Here is an 18294-nt window from a genome sequence, read left to right on the forward strand (position 1 = left end):
GTGCTGCCTTTATATTCTCTTGCAGTAAATGTAAACAGTTGTTGTTTTTTTTATTCCCAAAGAGCTTCACAGATGTATGCCCGACCTCTATCCTCGCCATATTTTTCCATTAGTTCCTGAGTTGGGCAATCACAAACTTACCTACTGTGGGGATTTAAGAACCTAATGTCTTGTAGCCTCTTCTACTAGGGAGCACTGATTTTGGTGAAGTCCAGAGATTAAGGTATGTAAAAGGGAGGGATGGGACGCAGAACTGGAAAGGGGAAGAGAGTTGGCTATTCAGGAGTCATGAATGCCAAGTAAAGGAGTTTGGAGTTCATCAAAGCAGCATGTAGTCTAGTCCCCATTCTCTAAGAGATAATTGCCATTCTGAAAATATGGAAAGTTAAAATTGGGCTCCAGAGGAAAAATATGACCTGAGTTAGAGGGTCTATAAAGACTGAAGCAGTCAGCTGGAAATTAAGTCATCAGCAAGCCGTGACCTCTACCCTTGACAGGGTTCTTTGCCTGCTGCTGTTGGCTCAGTAGCTGCAGCAAAGGCTCTACCAGTTTGCCCTAGTTTCTAGGCCTTCTGAGCAGCTTGTCGCCCCAGGGGCTCACTGGAGCATCAGCTTTCACTGAACAGGGTACAGAACAGCGACAGGGACACCAGCTGGCCTCCGAAGGGCAACTCTGCTATCTGCTCCCCCCAGATCTGGCCCTGTCTAAATATTCCAAGTAGCAGAGGCACCTGCTGCTCGTCCCAGACCTACAGCACTTCCTCTCACTAGGCCTCAGTTTCTTCATTCATAAAATGATAGAGACTAGATCAGTGGTACTCAACAGGAGTTCTGCAAACCAGTGCCAACTCTGCTGCTGGGTCATGACCAGATAAATACAGAAATTGGGAGTAAGCGCTCAGAAGCTTTTCTAGCAATATGAGAAAGAGAGAGCCAAGCACATAAACAGCAGAAGTGTCTTGGACAGGGCACAGACTAGTATATGAGTTTCCTGAGGCTGCCATAATTATCACTGGATGGCTTAAAACAAGAAATGTATTAGTTCTGAAGGTCAGAAGTCTGAAATAAAGAAACAGGCAATGCCATGCTCCCTCTAGAAGCCGTAGGGGAGAACTCATTTGTCGCCGCTTCCAGCTTCTGGTGGCTTGGCATTCCCTGGCTTGTGGCCACATCATTCCGACCTCTGCCTCCATCTTGACATATGCCCTCTCCTCTTGGCACACTGCCTTCTCTTCTGTGTCAAATCTCCCTCTGCTTCTCTCTTATAAGAATATCTGTGATGGCACTTAGGGCCTACCAAATAATCCAGGATGATCTCATCTCAAGATCCTTACTTAGTCACATCTGCAAACCTCCTTTCTCCAATTAAGGTAACATTTATAGGTTCCAGGGATGTTCTAATCTAAGCACATCTTTGGGGCCACCATTTAGCCAACTACGGCGGGTTTGGGTATTGTTGAATTTGTGCGTGACCTGCTGCACATGGTGTATACTGTACCTTTCCACAGGGGAAACACAGCCACCCTGTTTCTAAATAGCCTGAACAGCAATGGGCCAGATGACGTCAAATGTAGCAGGTTCCCTTGAGCACACACACTTGGAACCCCTGCTATGCCTCTCTATAGCCCAGAGGCCTGGGCTGCACAGGACCAGACTGCAATGAGCACCACCAAGAAAGGAGAGCAGGCTAGCAGGTGACCCAGGGGGCAAAGTACAGATGCAAACTGTTCCCTTAGCCTTTCCCACGGCTGATCTCCCAGATAATCTGGCAGGCAATGCAGGAGCTACCCCTTCCCCACCCCATACTCCTGTCCCTCACATGGCCTTAGTTGTAAAGTGATTACATTAATCTGTTTTCTGTTCAAATGTACCTCCCTCATCCCATCAAATGCTCAGTTTTAAATGTTCACATTTGAGAACAGAAGCAAAACTATGCTACTGAAGTCCCTGTATACCTAGCATTACCCTGCTACTAACAACCTTTCCCCCAGCAGCCCTCCCCCTACCCTCAAAAACACCCAGCAAGTTTCCAGGCTTCATAACAGAATGGAGAAGGCACTTGGGTGACTTCACAAAGCAAGGATTTCATTTTGTGTTAGAGGTTTTCTTGCATGGTCAGAATACTCCTCACTGAATGAAACACAAAGTGTAGGGTCCCTATGCTGTACATTTCAGGCTTAAAGGGCAGACTATGTCAAAGGACCTCAGAGTATTGAGAATGGTAACATGCGATAACAGGTATGGCCATGGTAAAACAGGTACTCTCATCATTCAACTTTCTGGAAAGCAATTAAACAAATTCTCATTAAGTGGCTTAAAACTATACACACCCTTTGACATTGTAATTCCATTTCCAGAACTCTACACTAAGGAATAAAGTGGAACAAAACTTAATGCTACATGGCAACATCATACCTGAGATAAAAAATGAAAAAGAAACTTATCCAACAAAAGGATAGAATTAGACAAATTATGGTAGATTCATTTAAAAACTCTTATGCAGCCATTAAAAATGATATCTAACAAAGAATTGTTAATAAAAATTACAAATACAATACTAACAGCTACTCCTTACACAGGCCAGCCACTAACCTGAGCTTTTTAGGTGTTCTGTATATGTTAATCTTTGTAATTTGTATACCAACTCAAGGAGGTAGGTACTATTATTCCCATTTTACAGATCAGAAAGAAGAGGTACTGAGAGTTAAGGCACTTGCTCAAGATTAGATCCCACAGAGTCTGGCTCCAGAGTCCATTGTCTAGAACCCTGTAGAAGGCTGAATAATGGCCCCAGAGAGGTCAGGTCCTGTATCAGTCCATCTTCACGCTGCTGATAAAGACATACCCGAGACTGGGTAATTTATAAAGAAAAAGAGGTTTAATGGACTCACAGTTCCATTGTGAGGACCCCCCAACCATGGTGAAAGGCAAAAGGCATGTCTTACATGGTGGCAGACAAGAGATAATGAGAACCAAGCAACAGGGGCTTCCCTTATAAAACTATCAGATCTTGTAAGACTTATTCATTACCACAAGAACAGTATGGGGAAAACTGCCCCCATGATTCAATTATCTCCCAACAGTTCCCTCCCACAACACGTGGGAATTATGGGAGCTAAAATTCAAGGTGAGATTTGGGTGGGGACACAACCAAACCATATCAGGTCCCAACCCTGAAACCTGGAAATGTTATCTTACGTGGAAAAATGGTCTTTGTAGACATGATTAAGTCAAGAATTGTGAGATAAAGCTGTATTCTTGATTATCTGGATTGGACCTAAATTCACATGCCCTTATAAGAAAGGTAGATTACACACACACAAACACACAGACACACACTGTGAAAACTGAGGCAGATATACGAATGACAAGACCACGTGCCAAGGAATGCTGGCAGCACCAAAGGCTGGGAGAGCAAGGAGTGGAACAGATTCTCCCCTAGAGTCTGTGCACATGGAGCACAGTCCTGCCCATACCTTGATTTCAGACTTCTGGCTTCCAAAACTATGAGAACATATTTGCTATTTTAAGCCACTCTGTTTGTGGAAATGTATTACAGCAGCAACAGGAAACTAAACTAATACAAGTCCATGTTGCTCTCAACACAAGAAAAAGTATTCATATGTTAAATGGAATAAGAAGAAATCAAAATTTATACGCAATGATCTTAATTATGCATATAAAAATACATGCAAATAAAACAAAATGTTTATAGTGATTATCTCTGAAGAAGGATTATGGGTAATTTTCAGCATTATGCCTTCTGCTATTTACCCAAATTTCTACAATTAGTCTGAATTATTTTTACAAAGAAAAAGTTATTTTAAAAGTAGGAATCCATGATATTTCTGCAACTCCAACTTAATCAAAGAAGATTAGAAATCAAGAGGTCCAAAAACTCAATGGGAATTTCCCTAATTCAATCTCAGAGCAACACCAAAAAATTTAGCAACCTGGATACATGTCATTCCCTAAATGACTCCACTCAACCCTTGGTCTCTTGAAAGCCTGTTGGTTTTCAGACTCTGGCAGGAAGATGATGTGGCTGAAGAAGTTTCAGGCTTCTTTGAAGAGGATAACCTGAAAAGGTAAATATTTTCCTGCTTATCTACCCATACAAGAGAAGGAATGAGAGATTTTTGTGCATTCCCAGAGCTCATCCAGCCCAAAGCCTGTGGCCACATGCCAAAACCAAAAGCACCAGTTAATAAACATGTAAATGTTTGATTTCTCTGTAGGTGACTTCACAGAATGAAACATCAAATCAAACACTGACCTAATCTTCTTACAAAAGTCCTGACTCCAAGGCTATTCTGTCGCAAAACCCTCCTGCTATCATCTGCCCAGGAAGCCACCAGACCACAGGCCAATTTTACTGTATCAACATCATGCCCTTTGATTACATATATTCATACAAATAGTATACTAACATTTTCCCCAACGTGTGGGCAGTACTGGATCAGAACAGAAAGATGTGTTTTTCTGTTTTGCATGGTGGGGAAGGGAAGAGTCACTGGATCCCTCCAAAATGGGGCCAGGTCAGAGCAAGGGGGTGCAGGAAATGCATGTGAAATGATTTTATTCAGTCCCCCTGTACAGCACAGTGAGTTAGGGCAGTGGGTGAAGAAACCACAGTGTAGGGTTTGTCTTTCAGTCCAGGTTTTTCTAAGTATGTTTATGCATTCTTCATGCAGTCTATCAATATGTACAAGTACCTATTAAACATGAGGCACTAAGAGAAAGTTGTCTCACGCTGTAACAGATCATGTCTTCAACATGCTACACTCTCAGATGATGCAGCTGGGCAAATGGACATCTTTACTGATCTTCAGCAGTCTGGATCACAGAGCTGCTAGCAGTGGTAGAACGTTGAGAGGAAGACCTAAATGGGCCTGGCAGAGCTTTGAAAATGAGTAAAACAAAAAACAAATGATTTAGCACTGTCTACTTTCCTACACACCATTCACATAACAGTTCTAATTTCAGTAACTACTTCATTAATGTCTGTACCTCCCACTTAATCATCTACTCCATATAAAAAGTATAATTAACACTTTCCCCAACTCTGTTTTTTTTCACTTGCTATTGTATTACCCAACCCAGCAGTGTCTAACTTTAAGAAGTACTCATTACATATTTGAGGTATAAATTATTGCAAGAATGAATATAGGTCATCAGTTTCCTCATCTGTAAAAATGAAAAGGCCAGACTATGTGATTATTTCCCAAGGAAAATTCCAAGAAACCTAATTTTACGACTTATGCCAAAAAAAGAAGTTTCACAAGTTATTCAGCTTTGGAAATGCTACATTCTATATATAGCCTCCCATTCCCCTTAAAGATTCACAATATATACCTTATACAACAAAGGATCTTGAAAATCCTTCAATCAAAAATGTATTTGAGCATTCCCAAATCTAGCTGACCACAGATGCCCATTCATCAACACTTACTGATATCACAGAGAACCAATGTTCTAAGGAAACCATGGGAAATACTAACCTAAACTCTTTGTTTGTTAAAAAAGAAAAATGTATTAAGCCCTTGCAATGATGATGATGATGATGATGATGATGATGATGATGATGATGATGATGATGATGGTGAGGAAAATACCTAACATTTAGCAAGTGATTAGCTGTGCCAGACATGGTACTTGGTGCTCCTGCCCACCAAGATAAATATGAAACCTGGCCCATAGTCTACAGTCCACTGGATGAAATCATTGCACACGATTATAACCAGAAATGCTGAATATACACACGTGTGCATTTATACACACATACACACCTATACATGTGTAGATGTATAAATATGTGTGAATATGCACACACACACGGGGAGGGAGAGGTGGTGGTGAAGATGAATGTTCCGGGTAGAGGGGGCATGGAGCCAAGATATGGAAAGCGAGAGAATCTAGAGCATGCAGATGAATGATGGGCAGTTTAGTCTTACCCACTGGTTTTTGAAGTGTGGCCCAAGACCCTTTCTGGGAGTTCCGCCAGGTCAAAACTATCTTCAACTGTGTTGACACTTACATTGCTGGTGCAAAAGCAATAGCAGGTAAAACAACTGGTGGCTTAGCATAAATCAAGGCAGTGGCATCTCACTGTATCAGTGGTCATTATATTCTCTACTGCCACATACACAGCTTTTTTTTTTTTTTTTTTTTTGAGATGGAGTCTCGCTCTGTCGCCCAGGCTGGAGTACAGTGGCACGATCTCGGCTCACTGCAACCTCCACCTCCCAGGTTCACACCATTCTCCTGCCTCAGCCTCCAGAGTAGCTGGGACTACAGGTGCCCGCCACCACGTCTAGCTAATTTTTTGTATTTTTTTTAGTAGAGACGGGGTTTCACCATGTTAGCCAGGATGGTCTCGCTCTCCTGACCTCGTGATCCAACCGCCTCGGCCTTCCAAAGTGCTGGGATTACAGGCATGAGCCACCACGCCTGTCCTTAGCTAAGCGTGTCCTTGATGAAGCAGTAAAATTATTAATTTCATTAAATATTGATTCTTGAGTACACATCTTTTTAATATCCCATGTAACAAAATGTTAAGCTCACTCATTCAGCACTTCCGCTGCAGGCCAGAGTGCGGTGGTTGTCTTTGGGAAGAAAAAGTACTTGTGTGACTGAGCTGCAAGCTTAGCCAGTTTTTCACAGAACACCATCTTTCCTTGAAAGAATGACTGAGAAAAACTATGATTACTCAGATTTGGGTATTTATAGACACTTTGTCAAAAATAAATACAGTGAGCCTGTTATTTCAAGGAAAACTGACGGTATTTGTTGCTAAAGACAAATTTTGGGCTTTCAAGCAAAAATTAAAACTTCGGGGCTGGGTGCGGTGGCTCACGCATGCAATCCCAGCACTTCGGGAGGCCGAGGCGGGCAGATCACCTGAGGTCAGGAGTTCAAGGTCAGCCTGAACAACATGGTGAAACCCCATCTCTACTAAAAATACAAAAATAAGCGTGATGGTGGGTGTCAGTAATCCCAGTTACTCGGGAGGCTGAGGCATGAGAATCACTTGAACCCGGGAAGCGGAGGTTGCAATGAGCTGAGATTGTGGCACTGCACTTCAGCCTGGGGGATAGAGACTCTATCTCAAAACAAATAAACAGAACTTTGGAAAACCTGTATCCAGTATTTTCAGCTTTAGAGCATCTCAATACTTAAAGACTTTTCAGATGAGAATGGTAATGACATTAACAAATGTGACATATTGATATTTTTCTAAACGGTGGTATTAAATGTGATATTTTGATATTTTCCAAATGACTAATGATGCATGATGTTACAAAATGATGTGTAAAAGGTCCTTTCAATGGATGTGATAGGACAACAGACTTTAATGTAACAGCATTATGAAAAGTTCATTGATTGGTTTCAGATTCTATGTTGCAACAAACCTTTACACCTGGGTCAAGTTCTGATATAGTTTCAAAGACTATCCACAATTAAGTGAAAGGGCTATTAAAACACTCCTCCCTTTTCTAACTACATGTCTGTGTAAGGCTGGATTTTCTCCACATAGTTCAACCAACACAACATACTGCAACAGAATGAATGCAAAAGCATTTATGAGACTCCAGCTGTCTTCCATTAAGAGAGACATTAAAGAGATTTGGGAAAAAGTAAAACAATGTCACTCTTCTCACTAAATGTTTGTGCTTTGGAAATATTTATTTTTCATTAAAAATGCTACTTTATGTTATCATATATCATATAATGGGTTTATTGTTTTATTTAAACAAGTTTATAAATATTTTTAAATTTCTTTAATTTTAATTTCTAACACAGTAAATATTACTAGATACAATCTATACAAACAAAAGCTCTTAGGGGAATCTCACTAATTTTTAAGAGTTACATAAAGGGGTCCTGAAACCAATTGTGGAGAACTGCTGAGCTAGTGTCGTAGCGGGCAGGTGAAGGGAGGGGGACACCACTGGTCTCCAACACTGGGATGGGGCATTCAGAGCTGATCTTCAAGAGCCTATGAAGGGTGCTGAGTACCAAAATGGTATGGACAGATTTGCCTTTTAGAAAAAGCAAGGACAGCATAAAAGTGCCTCTGCTCCATGAACATATGATTCTGAAAACAAGTAAGTATGATAAGAAGTCAAACTGTAGGGCGTTGAAGGTCCATTATTACAACCTAAAAAATGAAATACAAATTTCTATAAAAGAGCAGGAAGAGAAGAATATTAAAATGTAATGATTTAAGAAAGAAGAAAAGCAGTGTCTTGCCAAATAGAACTGCAACTGAATGGAATTCTGCAAAATGAGGGAAATCATTAGTAACAAAGTGCAGGGCTTTAAACATCTAAAGATGCCAGAATCAAGATGCATTTCAGGCAAGTCTGGAAAATAAAAATAAAGGAGTCAGCAAAGAGCAATAAACTACAGCAGTAAAGAGGGAAAATGAATGCAGCCCAGAAAAGATGAACAGAAGCAGTTAGAAATAAAAAGAAGTAGTGAGGAGAGAAAATTGGTTCCTATTTCCAGAGCATGGACTCTATCCAATCAGCACACACTCCACCACTGGAGGTGGGAAAAGAAGGAGCAGGAAACACTTCCAGAGCAAAGTAGACCTCTGCAGAGCCTGGACGAGCAGACCCACTGAGCAATGATCTCATCTAGGTAAAACTGGGTTATACCAATCAAGAACAGAGGCCATATAGAAGAGACAAGAGACAACTATTAAAAATTGCTCACGGCCAGGTGCAGTGGCCCATGCCTGTAATCCCAACACTCTGGGAGGCGGAGGTAGGCAATTTACTTCAGCCCAGGAGTTTGAGACCAGCCTGGGCAACATGGTGAAACCCTGTCTCTACCAAAAAAAAAAAAGTTAGCTGGGCATGGTTGCATATGCCTATAGTCTCAGATACTCGGGAGGCCAAAGCAGGAGGATCGCTTGCACCCAGAAGCTCAAGGCTGCAGTGAGCTATGATTGCACTGCTGTACTTTAGCTAAGCAACAGAATGAGACCCTGACTCAAAAATGAAAAAAAAAAAAAAAAAAAAAGTTGCTCACAAGGGGCTTACAAACAGCCATCATTTTCTAAGTCAAAGCAATTATGGGAATGCAAACTGGTACAACCACTATGGAAAACAGTGTGGAGATTCCTTAAAGAACTAAAAGTAGGACCACCATTTTATCCAGCAACCCCACAATCCCAGTATCTACCCAGAGGAAGTCATTATATGAAAAAGATACTTGCACATGCATGTTTACAGCAGCACAATTCGCATTTGTAAAAATATGGAACCAGCCCAAATGCCCATCAATCAACGAGTGGATAAAGAAACTGTGCTATACATATACCACGAAAGACTACTGCGTCATAATAAAGAATGAAATAATGGCATTTACAGCAACCTGGACGGAACTGGAGATCATTATTCTAAGTGAAGTAACTCAGGAATGGAAAACCAAACATCCTATGTTCTCACTCATAATTGGGAGCTAAGCTATGGGTGCAAAGGCATAAGAATGATGCATAAGAGTGGACTTTGGGGACTTGGTGGGGAAAGGATGGGAGCAGAGTGAGGGATAAAAGGATACACACTGAGTATAGTGTACACTGCTCAGGTGATCAGTGCACCAAAATCTCAGAAATCACCATCAGAGAACTTATTTATATAATCAAACACTACCTCTTCCCCAAAAACCTATTGGAATAAAACTAAAAAAGCAATTAAAAGACTAGTTATAACTAAAAGAGAAGGAGGTCCTATAGAGAACTCCAAACAGGAGACCGCGTCAAGTTTCTCAAACTCTCTGGACTACAGTTTCCTCTTGCATAAAATGGGGAGTCCACCACCCACTTGACAAGGTTGGTGTGAGCATCATGGACTCTGAGTACAGGTCTGGCGAAGGGCAGATGCTCAACAAATGAAAGCTGCAATTAGTATCACTCTAGTTATGACCGCAGGGCCAAAGTGGGACCTACAGTTGTCACTGCACTAGCCTAGGCCAGAAAGCTCTCCAAGCTCAAATGTCAAGGTTTCAACAATCACCAATGTGTGAACGTAAGAAGGAATTTGAATGGCTTTAGCCTTAGGGCTACAGTCACTCTGCTGATGAAAAAACTGCCCTTGACCAACCAAGGCCTGGATCAAAGTGGAAAGGCACACTGCCAAGCACAAGGAGATCCAAGAAAGAAGAGATTTTTTAAAAACAGTCACTTTTCCTGAACAGCCAACACTGCCATGCCAGGGACCTTTTACACACTATTATCTCCCAATTGTCGAAAGCAGCCCAGATGTAGGCTTGTATGCTGTTACCACCCACCCCCAACCCCACTGCACCCCACCACAGTTTTATGGACCAGGAAGCTGTCTCATGGCTGAATTGCAAAGAAGTGGTGTAGTCAGGTCCTCCACCTCTTGATCTGCGGCTCAGGACTCCTTCACTACCACACTGCTCAGCCCACAAGGACTAAGGGCCTGCCCAACAGATGTAAGCCAGCAGCTCTTCATCTAGTTAGAGCAGCACACTGGGGATCCACAGATTAAAAGACAAAAACAGGCCACTGCAGTGGCTCATGCCTGTAATCCCAGCACTTTGGGATGCTGAGGTGGGCAGATCACTTGAGGTCAGGAGTTAAAGACTAGCCTGGCCAACATGGTGAAACCCCATCTCTACTAAAAATACAAAAATTAGCCAGGTATGGTGGCAGGCACCTGTATACCCAGCTACTGCGGAGACTGAGGCAGGAGAATCACTTAAACCCAGGAGGCAGAGGATGCAGTGAACCAAGATTACACCACTGCACTCCAGCCTGAGAGACAGAGCAAGACTCCGTCTCAAAATGGGACAAAAACAAAAAGCCCACTCAAAAGATTTTGACCCACCCACAGAAATAAACATGTCCAATTAAAAAAAAATGCTTTCTAGAAAGGTAAGACAGGAAGAAGAAAGGACTATTTTGACAGGGATAGACGATTCAGCCAAAAATGAGACCCCTCCCTTCCTTCACCTCCCACAGCTAATCAAACACCCAGTTAGGTTTTCCCTGACTGGCATGCCAGACGCTGCCCTAGGGACTGAGGATGCAGGCCAGCCTTTGTGCCCCTGAAGTCAGCAAGGAACTACAGCAGGTCCTCAAATAGCATCACTGCATTATAACGTTGATAAAAAGAAAAAAAAAATCAATTCCCAGCTGGCGCCACTGTCTGTGTGGAGTTTGCACATTCTCTCCATGTCTGTGTGGGTTTTCTCCAGGTACTCTGGTTTCCTCTTACATCCTCTACAAATACCTAACTTGAACATCCCAAAGATGTTGGAGTTAGGCACTTATGTGTCTAATGGTCCCCATCGGAGTGGATGTGAGCGCACCTTGGGATGAAACTGTGTCCTACGCAGGGTGCACTTATCACCTTGTGCCCTGAGCTGCTGGGAGAGGCTCCAACCACATGCTACTCTACACTGGAATAAGCAGGTTAGAAAATGGATAAATGAATGAATACAAATTATTGTCAAACAAAAATTCATAAAGTATAATCATACAAATGCAGGACATTAACAATGTGGTCTGAAGTGCTCAGTGAGCTGCCATATTCGTAATTGTTTTTAAACTGCACGGTAGGAGGAGATGACCCTGGTAATTTTCATTTTGTAAACATGACCACCCTCACTCACTGATCCACCAAAAACTGGGTCAATAGTGATCTCACTTGTTATTAATTTTTCTTAAATGTAGGTATAGCTCACATTTACTTCAGTGTTTAGTATTAGAAGTGTTTGGGGTCTTTATTTAGAAGTTTGGTGATATTTCTGTGCCAGAAATATGCAATAGGAATTTAACTCTTGTTTACATCAATTAGCCTTCATAAAATTGGTTTCATTATTCATGGTTTCACTTCAAGTCATAGTTTCCAAGAACCCATGTATGAGGTTAAATGAGGACTTAGTGTACAGTCACGCACCACATAATGATGTTCTGGTGAACAAAGGACTGCATATATGACAGCAGTCCTCTAAGATTATAATGAAGCTGAAAACGTCCTATTGTCCAATGATGTCATGGCCATCATAAAACCGTAGCACAAAGCATTACTCCGTGTTTGTGGTGATGCTGGCATAAGCATACCTACTGCACTGCCACACGAAAAGTGTACAATGATGTCCCAGGCCTTCACATTCACTCACCACTCAGCCACTGACTCACCCAAAGCAGTTTCCAGTCCTGCAAGCTCCATTCATGGCAAGTACCCTATACAGGTATATATTTTTCAAATCTTTTATACTATATTTTTATTGTACCTTTTATATGTTTAGATACACAAATGCTTACCATTGTGTTATAACTGCCTACAGTATCCAGTATAGCAACATGCTGTAAAGGTTTGTAGCCTAGGAGCAATAGGCTATAACCACATTGTCTAGGTGTGTAGTAGGCCATACCATCTAGGTTTGTGTAAGCACACTCTACGATATTCACACAACAAAACTGCCTAATGATGCATTTCTCAGGATGTGTCCCTGTCATTAAGTGAGGCATTGACCGTATATCTTGGTGGCTCCAGTAAGTGCTGTGAAAGGGTACTACAATACAATACAGGGCAATACAGAGTACTATGGGGGCAGGTCATGAAGGGGCCTAACTAAGTCTGAAAGGCCAAAGGCAAAGGCCCTGAGGTGTTTCAAAGCCTGGCACATCTAGAAGCTGAAAGGCAGTGGGGCAAGAGGATGGTCAGCAGGCCTGAGAGGTGTGGGGAAACCAGATTACACAGGGCCTTATGACCAGACTTTATACTATCCTAAGAGCATGGGACCCATCAATAGTGAAGAATCATCCAACTTGCATTTTATAAGCCTATTGTGGCTGCAGTGTGGGGGCTGGAACACTAATATTCTCTGTGACCCTGGGCCAGCTTCTCAAATTCTCTGAGTTTCAGTTCCCTCTTTTGTAAAATAAGGATAAGCATAATGGTACCTACTATATAGGTTGTTGTGGGAGACAAATAAGTCAATATATGTGAAGACCTTAGCAATGTTAGCCTTTTTTTGTATGTGAAACTATTATACACAAACACAAGTTTGACAAAATAAAACTCAAACTTAAACTACATGTAATTTACTCTAATGTCTCCCATTCTACTATTTTTTTATTTTGTTAAATGATGGGGGGGAACCCCTAAATTAATTTCAGAATGAGGTAACATAGGTCATGACCTGCAGCTGGAGATGGGTTAGACTTGGGTGATAGCAATGGAAGAGAGGGCAATAGAGGTGCCAGGACTTGGTGGATGATCAGATAGAGGTGATGAGGGAGACGGAGGTATCAAAGATGCTCTCAAGCCTCTGGATTGATGACAGTGCCAATTTTGAGATGGGGGGCCCAGGAGGAAGAGCAGGTTTGTCTGTGAGAGGAAGGAAGACTGGACTCCTCAGTGGAAGAGGATTTGGGTGGAGGTGACAAAAGGAATCTTCACTTATACACTTTCCCAACCAAGATACTATATAGAGAGATTTCACATCAGAATCGTAGTTATTAATAAGGAATGCATTTTCCCAGACTGCTCCGTGAGGGGGACAGCCTTTCTGAACCAAGCACAGCAGTAAGTGACTGAGGGAGGATTCTGGGATTTGGGGCTCCTGCCAAATGTCTTTCCTTATCTGACCAACATAAAGCACTAATCACATTTAATTAGAGTCCATTTGCCCATCTGTTTCCTCTACTAACCAAGCTGCTTCAGGGCAGGGACCACCTGGTTTCATCAATCTCTTTACTCCCCAGACCTCCTTTGCATACTGCCCTGCATGCTGCCTGTAGTAGGTGCTCAACAAGCATCTGCTGAATGAATGGTCATGATTCCACATGATGAAACTCCTGAGAAGGCCATTTCCAGTGCAGAAAATTAAAGTGGGGAAAATGGGAGGAGGGATACAGAATCTGTTAGAATTCTGATCACTGAGGGCTATAGGCCAGTGGTTCATGGCAAAAATTAGTCTACAAAGAAAATGCTAAACTCTGGAATGGGCAATTGGCATGGGTCATCAATATAATGATCAGAAACATTAAGCAGATCTGGGAAGGAATCAGGAAGACAAAGGAAAAATAAAACAGGATGAGGCTACATATATATATATATAAATATATATATATAAATAAATATATATAAAAATAAAATTTTGTCTCTTCCAAAGATCACCCTAAGTGTGTAATTCCTGACATCAATTCCCTTGCTATATTTTTCCATCAGCTCTACACCTCCAAGAAGCCTCCCCATTTCCAATCCTCTGCCACCCTCCAAACCCCAGCTGCCTCACATATTACTTTTTTCCATACGTACATGATTTATTTCCCTAATAAACAAACAGGAATGGTGTTACATAACTTCTTATCCACTCCACTGCCACCCCTTGGACAGAGGAGGCACTCAATAGTATATTCAATTAATAGCTGATTAAATGATTTCGGCATTCACATTTTCTAGCCTCATTCCCTTTAGTTGCAAATGGTTTACTGAAGGTATCGTTTTTAATAGTAACAGCTGCATTTGTTCAGCATCTACCACATACCAGACATAGCTAAGGACTTTAAACACATCGTCTCCTATAATCCTCCATCTCCGGGGTTGGGGTAATTATCCCCATTTTACAGACTTCAAGATTGAGGCTCAAAGAGACAACATAGTTAGATAAGTGGCATTCAACACTGGCATTCAAACCCAAGGCTACTTAACTCCAAGGCCAAATAAATGCACCATTACTCTAAAATTTTGGCACCATTATCCCTGGCACAGAAACACGAAGAAAAGCTCATCTGACCTGGAGGCAGTACTCTCTGCTCCCCAAAATATAATTAAAACTCAACTCAGAGAAAGCTTTTTTTTAGGTTTGGAAAGGCCATAATTTATCAAGAGCCATTCATTCATTTCCTACAAATACACAGGTCAGGTCAAGCAACTCTGTGATTTTAAAAAGTGGAGCGCGTTATTGGCACCATTTGTTTCTGGAAGAATTTTGACGAGAAAACCAATGATGTGCAGAACAATCAGATCATTAGTGACAGGTAGTTAGTAAAATAATCACAAAATGCTAAAGCCTCCACTTCTCCTATGCTACAGTCCCCCCAAGCTTCCATGTTCATTATTTTATTGGATCATCTCTGTAACTGTGAGGTAATTACTTGTATATCACTGTATACATGAGGAAAAAATTAGAGTAAGGGAAGTTCAATGAGTTAACGAAGGTCATGTCTGTTACTCAGGACCCTTGGTTATAAGTAACAAAACAAAACACCTTGGCAAAAGAAAATTTGAAATAAGGAAGAGAGGCCAGACAGGAGGGAATTTCCAGGCGAATACACTCCCTTCTCTGCTTCTCTCTGCCTACAAGTTCCTCCTACTCCAAGTCAGCTGCAGCAAGCCAGCTTTCTCCTCCAGATAGGAAACCAGGGTCACTACAGCTTCACGTTCCCATTTCTCTGGCTCCACCACCCCAGAAGAAAAGGCTCTTGGCCCTCAAGTTCAAAATTCCAGGGAGATGGGCTTGAACAAATGTGTACTACACCACTGTACGTCTCCCCAGCCCTATCTATGCTGGGCGGATTGGCAGCAACACAACAGCAGCTCTGTCCAAAGACACCTATCCATCAAATCCTCTCCCCTCTCCAGTCTGACCCCCTTTTAATAGCTTTGACCTGGCAAGGGGTCCAAATGCAGTAAAACTGGTTCTGTTTTTCCTTTGTAATTTCTACACAGGAGGCTGCTTCACATTCATTTGGGGCAGGGAAAGGCCCCATCTTAACATCCTATTACATGGCTGCAATTACTGCCTTGGATTTTCTTGAGGCATTCCGGTTCTCATAATAAATTATTCCTTTTACTAAAAAAGATTTTTTAATTACAAAAATTAATTATAATTAAAATTGTACCAAGACCAAGAACACAGGGGACCAAGAACCATGCTTGGCAGGTCCCAATAATGGGTAAGGGAGAAGTAACACCCCTGAAGAAGGGAGAATGCCGGTCCCAAAAGAAAGAAGGGGAGTCAGGCAGATAAAGTAAATAGAAATCCTGTACACATAACTGCTAAGCTCTGTTCTTCAGATCCCAAGTCCAATAATCTTGCTTCTTTCTATACCACAGTTTACATTATTTGGGCACTAAATTGTGAAGTACCAACAGTAAAGAACCACCAATATATAAAAGGTGCTAATTGTGCATAATGACATTTAGTGCAAACGGAATTAGAAAAGAGAGAGATCGTCTAGGCGTGGTGGCTCATGCCTGTAATCCCAGCACTTTGGGAGGCCAAGGCGGGTGGATCACTTGAGGCCTGGAGTTCGAGACCAGCCTAGCCAACATGGTGGAACCCCATCTCTACTAAAAATACAAAAATTAGCCAGCTGTGGTGGTGCATGCCTGTAGTCCCAGCTACTCGGGAGGCTGAGGCAGGAGAATCGCCTGAACCCGGGAAGTGAAGGTTGCTGTGAGCCGAGATCGTGCCATTGTACTCCAGCCTGGGTGACAAAGCAAGACTCTGTCAAAAAAAAAAAAAAAGAAGAGAGAGAGATCTACATACCCATTTACCTTCGAGTAGTATCCTAATATTAGAAATCTCTACAATTGTGTGCTAAGAAGAAACAAAAACTTCTTTACCAGTGAAAGTCAGACTAGCCTTCCCTGCCTCATAGCCCTCTGCCTTCCACCTTCCCTTAAAGCTGGATGATGGGAGCCTCTCCTTAGATCCAGGGTTTCTTTGTCCTCTACTCAGCTGGAAGGTTCACCTGGGCCCAGGTGATGATAAAGACCTTTCTTCCAAGGAAGAAAGCAGGAATCAGAAACATAAAATACATTTACAAAGGTGACCCCAGTAGCTGAGTTTCCTACAAATGCCAGAGGGCTAACAAAAGATGCCGGCACATCTTCATCGATGTGTGCTCAACACTGTCTCACAAAACCAGCTCCAGAATGAGACCACCCAAGCATGAAGCAGAGAGCTCAGGAAGGGAAGTGGGCAGGGGCTGTCACCCTACTGCTGCCTTACGACTGCCGTAATCCAATTGGTTTTTTCTTCTTTAATTTAATCAAGCACTTAATTGAGCCCTTGCTGTCTGGCAGGCACTATTCTAAGTGCTTTATAAATATTCTTTGCTTTAGTTGGTAGAAATCAGCTCCCAATAGCATCACTGACTGCACATGGTTATGGCAACTTCTAAAAAGAAATTTAGAGAACAAGATTTTTAAAATTCTTCTCAAAGGTCTAACCTAAACCTAGATGGCTGAAATCAACTCCAATTTCTCTAGTTCCAGCACTTTGCTTCTCTCCTTCAGTCCACTTTGTTCTTCTCCTTCCACAGAACAGATAAAGGTTAATATTTATTAAGCACTTACAGTGTACCAAGCACTTTATATCCATTATCTCCGCTGATTCTCACAGCAACCCTAGAAAGTAATGCTTTTATGCTCTTTACAGAAGAAAAAACAGGCCGAAGGGGGAGGCAACTCACCAGGCCAACTTGCCCCCAGGCCAAGTGACAAGCCAAGATCCCAGCCCCAGCAGCCTGACTCCACACTCCTTCTCCTACCCGCATTGAAGTACCTTGCTAGACAGCAATTCTTGTATGGTGTCACTGGAAAAGCCATCTTTTGCAAGAACACATATGCTGCCGCTCCAAATTGTTTTTAATTGAAATGAAATGCATATAACATATATCAGACATTTTAAAGTACATAATTCACGGCATGTAGACATTCACAATGTTGTGCAACTGCCACCTCTATCTAGTTTCAAAACATTTTCATCAACCCAAAAGAAAATCAGTATCCACTTGGCAGTCGATCCACACAACCTCTTCCCTCCAGCCCCTGGAAACCATTACTTTGCTTTTTCTCTATCTATGGATTTACCTATTCTGGATAATTTGTATAAATGGTCATATAATATGTGGCCTTTGGTGTTTGGTTTCTCTTACAAATAACATGTTCTTGCGGTTTATGCAAGTTGTGGCATACATCTGTACATCATTCCTTTTTATTGCTGAACAACATTCCATTGTACAGATATGGAGATACGACATTTTGTCTATCCATGTATCCACTGATGGACACCTGGCTGAGTTACTTCTACCTTTTGACTGTCGCTAATAGTGCTGCCATGAAGATTTGGGTTCAAGGATTTAAGTCCCTGATCCAATTCTTTTGAGTATATAACTAGGATGGAATTGCTGGGTCTTATGATCATTCTATGTTTAACTTTTTGGGGAGCCATGCCTTTTGAAATATTTTTAAAATTTGAAATTCTGCAAAGAAAAGCCAGAAGGAAACTGAAAACA

General features: G+C 41.8%; 2 protein-coding genes across 2 annotated transcripts in view; one reads left to right on the forward strand and one right to left on the reverse strand.

Annotated features, from left to right (window-relative positions):
• The window catches only part of CEP295 (centrosomal protein 295), a 372495-nt gene that overhangs the window by 142026 nt on the left and 212175 nt on the right, over positions 1-18294 (forward strand). The window lies entirely within an intron of this gene.
• SMCO4 (single-pass membrane protein with coiled-coil domains 4) overlaps positions 1-18294 on the reverse strand; it is a 65273-nt gene that overhangs the window by 21853 nt on the left and 25126 nt on the right. The gene's annotated exons all lie outside the window — the stretch shown is intronic.

The sequence above is a fragment of the Gorilla gorilla genome, chromosome 9 (genome assembly GCF_029281585.2).
Source record: "Gorilla gorilla gorilla isolate KB3781 chromosome 9, NHGRI_mGorGor1-v2.1_pri, whole genome shotgun sequence".
Taxonomy (NCBI): Eukaryota; Metazoa; Chordata; class Mammalia; order Primates; family Hominidae; genus Gorilla; species Gorilla gorilla.